This window comes from Pelobates fuscus, chromosome 5 (assembly GCF_036172605.1).
Source record: "Pelobates fuscus isolate aPelFus1 chromosome 5, aPelFus1.pri, whole genome shotgun sequence".
NCBI classification, from domain to species: domain Eukaryota; kingdom Metazoa; phylum Chordata; class Amphibia; order Anura; family Pelobatidae; genus Pelobates; species Pelobates fuscus.
The window spans coordinates 278,037,781-278,045,347 of NC_086321.1; positions in this window are offsets into that span (position 1 = coordinate 278,037,781).

A 7,567-nucleotide genomic window follows, 5' to 3' on the forward strand; every position below is an offset into this window, starting at 1 on the left:
GGGGAAACAATAGAGACTAGCTGCCAATTTTCAGAAAACTGCCGACCCAACGTGCATGTTGATGGCTGAAAGATCACATTATATAATAAAGGTAGGGGTGAAACATTCTCATTTTTTTACATATACTACAAATCATTTAACAATGAATTTTTTTCTTTCAAGACTTGATGAAAACATCATCAATTACAAAAATAGTGTTGAGGTGACAGTTGTCCTTCAATCTCAAATCCATGTCCAATCTGAGACAAGACAATAGTATTAATCTCTCTCACTTTGCCACCGAGGTGCATTAAAAAACAAAAACAAAGGATCTATATTCCCATATGGTTTTATTGCTTTTTAAAATAAATTAATTAATAGTATTATATTAATGTAAACATTTCAGAAAATAATTAATATTGCCAATTAAGTGCCATTACCTTTCCAGGAATGGTTATTAATTTTAAATTGACAACTAATCATGGGACCTAACTCTCCTGGCAGATGAATCATGCTGATGCTGAGATTGTATGTTGTCTGCTGCCAGCAAAGCCAACATGACGGTGAAGAAATAACTGAAAACGGTGCTTAATGTAAACATGCACAGTGTATTGATACACAGTTGCAGAGAAAGACGGTGATATAAAGGCATAACCTGTTATATTTACAATAGAACAAGGCTCCAGGTGGCAAATGAGTGAGAGCTTACTGATGAATCCAAACAAACCCAGATGCTTACAGCAGTGTTTATAGCAACCAGACAATAAAAGCTCTGAAACAAAAGCAGAGAAATGTAAAATGGACAGAATAGAATTTACATTTGAAAATTGTCAACTAACCATAACAACACTGTTTAATGACAGACAGAGAAGAACAACAGAGATATCTACATGGGATTCCATTGCTACATGTATGTCCCTTGCAACTGTTAGACAAAGCAGTAATGTAACCTGGCCATTGTCATAAGGTTATTTGTAGTCTGCCACATGGAGCTATTATTATATTGCCGTAAGCAAATAGAAAGTATCACACAAATCTATCGCTCATTGCATGCTCGCACAAGTCAACTGATGCCTCCACCCATCGTTATTAGGTGAGAGTTTCAAATTAAATATTAGGGAAAGAGAGGGCTACTAATTAAAATAAACAAGGGTGACCTAGCCCCCTCCATCCCCACCCATGAGTGGTGGGTGGAGGCTATTAATTAAATAGTTTGGTAACTATTAGTTTAACAGTTCCCCAATGTCCCTTCCAGGCCCCATCTAAGGGCATGGAGTTGGGCCTGTTTAAACTTTCATGGGTGGGGGATATGCTATTATCCACTCTCACCCACGGTCTTCTAGTCATGGCTATAAAATGTTATAATGAGGGGTGAGCATGCAGTTGTCCAGCCCTGAAGTGGCTCTGAATCCCCAACAATAAAAAAAATCTACTTAGCCCATCACCGTAATAATACTGAGGGCAGAACAATTAATCTGATATCTGTAAAATAAAACTGCATACTTAGCATCAGATGTCTTTTTTTATCTTATTTTCTTCAGCCTTACAAAAGGCTTTACAATGTTGTAAGAGTTAGTGCTTCAGCTATTGACAAGATTGACAGCAGCTGAGCAATTAGGTTTTAACTCACAGAATTAATACCTGTGCTCAAATTTCAACTACTTTTAGATGACAGTAATGGCTATACTATTCATCAGCCCAAATGCATAGAACAAAACCTAAGAAAAGAAAAGAAAAGTTACCTGCACCCTATCCTTAATTCTTGTACATATTAAATAACAGAGGCTTTTATAACCCCTCAAATTTCCATTAATGTATACGCTCACCTGCTGTGTCATGGCAAACCTCTATTTTTAAGCACTTTGACACATTAAAATATGTATTGGTGAGTAAATGTTAAACCAGTGAGAAATAAATATAATGCCAAGCCAATACCTGCCTCTAAGCCCAGTAGTAAACATTGCTACACTTCTGATTACTGAAATACTAATGTAGCAAACACATATTCATTGCATAGTTTAAGGTACATATCACCCCAGCAGCAGCATCATTGCTGGGCATGGGCGAGGGACCTGTGCAGGAAGAGCACAGAGAATCCCAGCCCAGGAGCAACCGTTAGCCACCAGTTACAGAGGATCAAGGTAGGGAGGCTGGGTGGACCTGTTAAGTACTAAGTGTATAAATGTAGTTTTTCTGTATGTGTTGTCTGTGATTGTGCTTATGTGTGTGGGAGAGATAAGTGTAAGTCAGTGATTATGTGTGTAAATTTGTGATTATGTGCTTGTATGTATGTGATTGTGTGCATAGGTGTGTATGGGTAGGATTGTGTGTGTGTGTGTGTGTGTATAGATCTGTGATAGGTCTTGATAATAGAATTGTTCTTGAAGCTCCCATTGGTATTTATAAAGCGCCAACATATTCAGTTTTAACAATAAAACAATAAGAGGGAGATTTAACAATAAATGAGACAATTACACAATGTTTCAGGAACAATAGGTTGATGAGGACCCTGCTAAAACGAGCTTACAGTCTAATGGAAGTGGGGTATAAAACACAATAGGACAGGGTATAACAATCAAAGGAGGTGGGAGCGAGGCAGATGATCTCTTTCCATTCAGCAAATGGGAGGCATAGAAGATAGGCATAAAGAAAATAAATATACAGAACCATATTCTGGCTACTATATATTTGAAGGCATCTGTGACTTTCCAATAATCTGAGAACAATGTATCAGGTAAGTCATAGTCCTGTTTCTCCTCGAATGTTAAAGAGGTTTTAAAAGCAATGATAGCCAGATCCAAAGATAATATTCAATTACCGTATATACTCGAGTATAAGCCGACCCGAATATAAGCCGAGGCCCCTAATTTTACCCCAAAAAACTGGGAAAACTTATTGACTCGAGTATAAGACTAGGGTGGGAAATGCAGCAGCTACTGGTAAATTTCTAAATAAAATTAGATCCTAAAAAAATATATTAATTGAATATTTATTTACAGTGTGTGTATAATGAATGCAGTGTGTGTGTATAATGAATGCAGTGTGTGTATGAATGCAGTGTGTGCGTATGAGTGCAGCGTGTGCGTATGAGTGCAGCGTGTGCGTATGAGTGCAGCGTGTGCGTATGAGTGCAGCGTGTGCGTATGAGTGCAGTGTGTGTAGTAGTGCAGTGTGTGTAGTAGTGCAGTGTGTGTAGTAGTGCAGTGTGTATGAGTGCAGTGTGTATGAGTGCAGTGTGTATGAATGCAGTGTGTATGAATGCAGTGTGTGTATGAGTGCAGTGTGTGTATGAGTGCAGTGTGTGTATGAGTGCAGTGTGTATGAATGCAGTGTGTATGAGTGCAGTGTGTATGAATGCAGGGTGTGTATGAGTGCAGTGTGTGTATGAGTGCAGTGTGTGTGTGTATGAATGCACTGTGTGTGTATGAATGCAGTGTGTGTATGAGTGCAGCGTGTGTAGTAGTGCAGTGTGTGTATGAATGCAGTGTGTATGAATGCAGTGTGTATGAATGCAGTGTGTATGAGTGCAGTGTGTATGAGTGCAGTGTGTATGAATGCAGTGTGTATGAGTGCAGTGTGTATGAATGCAGTGTGTGTATGAGTGCAGTGTGTATGAATGCAGTGTGTATGAATGCAGTGTGTGTATGAGTGCAGTGTGTATGAGTGCAGTGTGTATGAATGCAGTGTGTATGAGTGCAGTGTGTATGAGTGCAGTGTGTGTGAATGCAGTGTGTGTATGAGTGCAGTGTGTGTATGAGTGCAGTGTGTGTATGAGTTCAGTGTGTATATGAATGCAGTGTGTGTATGAGTGCAGTGTGTATGAATGCAGTGTGTATGAATGCAGTGTGTATGAGTGCAGTGTGTATGAGTGCAGTGTGTATGAGTGCAGTGTGTGTATGAATGCAGTGTGTGTGTGTGTGTGTGTGTGTGTGTGTGTGTGTGTGTGTGTGTGTGTGTGTGTGTGTGTTGAAGAGCCTTGGTGGGGGGTGGGCAATTTTATTATTTTTAAAAAAAAAAAAATATTTTAATTTTTTTTATTTTTTATTTCTTATTATTTAATTTAATTAACTTTTTTATTTTATTATTATTATTATTATTTTTATTATTTATTATTCTTTTTTTTTTTTTCGTCCCCCCTCCCTGCTTGATTCATGGCAGGGAGGGGGGCTCCTTCCCTGGTGGTCCAGCATTGGCAGTTCAGTGGGGGGAGAAGGGGGCTGTCAGAGCTGTACTTACCTTTCCTGCAGCTCCTGTCAGCTCTCTTCTCCTCCTCTGCGCCGTCCGTGCAGCTCTTCTGTCAGCTCCCAGTGTAAATCTCGCGAGAGCCGCGGCTCTCGCGAGATTTACACTGGGAGCTGACCTAGGTGCTGAACGGACGGCGCAGAGGAGAAGGGAGCTGACAGGAGCTGCAGGAAAGGTAAGTACAGCTCTGACAGCCCCAGTCTGTATTATGGCAATGCAAATTGCCATAATACAGACTATTGACTCGAGTATAAGCCGAGTTGGGGTTTTTCAGCACAAAAAATGTGCTGAAAAACTCGGCTTATACTCGAGTATATACGGTACCATAACCCTTACTTTAGGACATGGAATGCTAAGGTGCCTTCTATGCACTGAATGGTATGCCGTTTATACTGGGTGCTATATACTGGAAACATATGCAAACACTGGTAGTAAGGGATGCCCTCAGCTCCTTACTGATTAATATAGAGCAAAATAATACAAAATATACGCATAGGTTGCGCCAAAAAGTCCAATAGAATATCAGATACTTGGAGTATTCTTTACTTGTAAATCGTCCAGCTATAAAACCAGCTCTGAGTATAACAGCGTGCAGCGGTACAATTCCCACTGACGGATATGTTGTTCTAGGAGTCAGTCACTCGGCATGTAGGTGGATATATACAAAGATATAAAAGGCAATAAATAGTGCTCTCTGTAAAGCTGTAGACTAGTAGTTTTAAAGGTAAAAGTAATCTACTCGCATTGATGGAGCAATAAACACTTGCTCAGGCATTAGCGCTTGGGTGGTACAATCCTCATCAGGGATATAATGCAGAGTAGCTCCTCCAAAGGGTAGTTCCTCCCAGGATACAGATAGCAGGTAGGCAATGGTGGTATAGGTGTACCAGGAACAGTAAAATATATAAAAATAACTAAAACAAACTTAAAAAAACTTAAAAAAACTTAAAAGCATAAAAAATATATAATAAGGTCAGACACAAACATTAGATACATGCCAAATATCTTTAAAGGAACACTATAGTGCAAGGAAAACAAACTCGTTTCCCTGGCACTATAGGGTTATTAGGTCCCCCCCTCCCTCGGAGCCCCCCTCCCGCTGGGCTGAAGGGGTTAAAATCATTTCAGCCACTTACCTTAATCCAGTGCCGGGCTCCCTCGGCGCTGGTGACCTCTCCTCCCCCTGCCGATGACAGCTCCCGAGTGGAGCCGACTGCACATGCGCGGCCAAAGGCTCGCTCACATTCAAACCGCCCATAGCAAAGCATTACTCAATGCTTCCCTATGGACGTCCAGTGTGAATTCAATGCGATTTTCACACTGAGAATCGCGGAAGCGGCCTCTAGTGGCTGTCAGGGAGACAGCCACTAGAGGCTGGATTAACCCTCAGTGAAACATAGCAGTTTCTCTGAAACTGCTATGTTTTCAGCTGCAGGGTTAATACTAGGAGGACCTGGCACCCAGACCACTTCATTGAGCCACTTAGTCACAAACACAAAATTGGCGTACAAATTTTTTTTTTTTTTGCATTTTTCACACATATACAAATATTAACACTAACTTTTGCCAGTGTTTGTGACCAAGTGGCTACTAAAAAAGACTGGACATACCCCATTTGCAATACTGCGGGTTGTCTACTATTGCAAATGGTATGCCATCATGGGGGTGATTCTCATTCCTGGGCTACCATACACAGGGCCGGATTTAGTTGAAAAGAGGCCCTAGGCTATTCCACTTATGAGGCCCTTTCACCTCCCATTTTTAAGTTTGTAAATTACATGAGAGACAATAAAATACATAATTACTGTGATATATATATCAATATGTTAAATGAAACATGTTGTGATTGGTACTAACCTTTATAAAAAATGTGGCACAGATAATACATTTTAAAAAAGTCGAGATGAGGAGGGGGGGGGTGATTGTGAGAGGGAGGGGGTGATGAGGAGAGGGGGGGTGATTGTGAGAGGGGGTGATTGTGAGAGGGAGGGGGTGATGAGGAGGGGGGGTGATTGTGAGAGGGAGGGGGGTGATGAGGAAAGGGGGAGTGATTGTGAGAGGGGGTGATTGTGAGAGGGAGAGGGGTGATGAGGAGAGGGGGGGTGATGAGGAGAGGGGGGTGATTGTAAGAGGGAGGGGGGTGATGAGGAAAGGGGGGTGATTGTGAGAGGGAGGGGGTGATGAGGAGAGGGGGGTGATTGTGAGAGGGGTGGTGATTGTGAGGGGGTTATTGTGAGAGGGAGGGGGTGATGAGGAGAGGGAGGGTGATTGTGAGAGGGGGGGTGATTGTAAGAGGCAGGGGGTGATGAGGGGGGGTGATTGTGAGAGGGAGGGTGGTGATGAGGAGAGGGGGGTGATTGTGAGAGGGAGGGGGGTGATGAGGAGAGGGGGGGTGATTGTGAGAGGGAGGGGGTGATGAAGAGAGGGGGGGTGACTAAAAAAATTACCTTAAATCCCTGGTGGTCCAGTGGGGGCTGCCTGGGGGTCCGGTGGAGTCCCTGGTGGTCGGGTGGCACTCATTTCCGGTCTGCTGCAGACCATGGATCTCGCGAGAGCCAATCAGAGCATTGCCGTGGTAACCCGCGGCAACGCTCTGATTGGGCAGTGCACGCGAGATTCCATGGTCTGCAGCTCTGCACATTGCGGAGCTGCAGACCGCTGGTCTCGGCGATCGCGGCAGGAGAGGCATTGCAGTCTACCCCGGGCACCCCCCTAGTAAGTGGCACCCAGGGCGAACCTCCCCCCCACCCCCCTTAGTACGCCACTGGTCATATCATATGCGTATAATTTCTCCTTATTTTCGGTTCAGTGTTTTAGTGTTCACTGTTTTTAGAATAGTGTAATTTTAATTTTGCTAATAATTTGAATGTAGGCCCCTCTTGATCTTGAGGCCCTAGGCTGAAGCCGAGTTAGCCTATAGGAAAATTCAGCCCTGACCATAAAGTCTCAATGGCAATATAACCAATCTGGCAAATGTCAATGTGAAAAAACTGAAAAAAACTAACATGCTATATTTGACCCTGTAACTTCCCAAAACACCATAAAACCTGTACATAGGGGGTACTGTTTTACACGTGAGACATTGCTTTATACAAATATGTGTATTTTAATAAAACAGTATTATGACATTCACAGTTAAAATGTCACGTAGAACTAAAAAAAAAAAACAACATTTCTTATTTGCTCCCATTTTTTTTACATTTTATTTATATTAAATTATGTTTCATAGCTAAATATTTTATGTTAAATTAATTTCCCCCGAATAAAATGATATATAAAAAGTGTGGGTGCACCTAATATGAAAGAGGTGAATTACGGTTGAACCGACATATAGTCAAATTCCAGG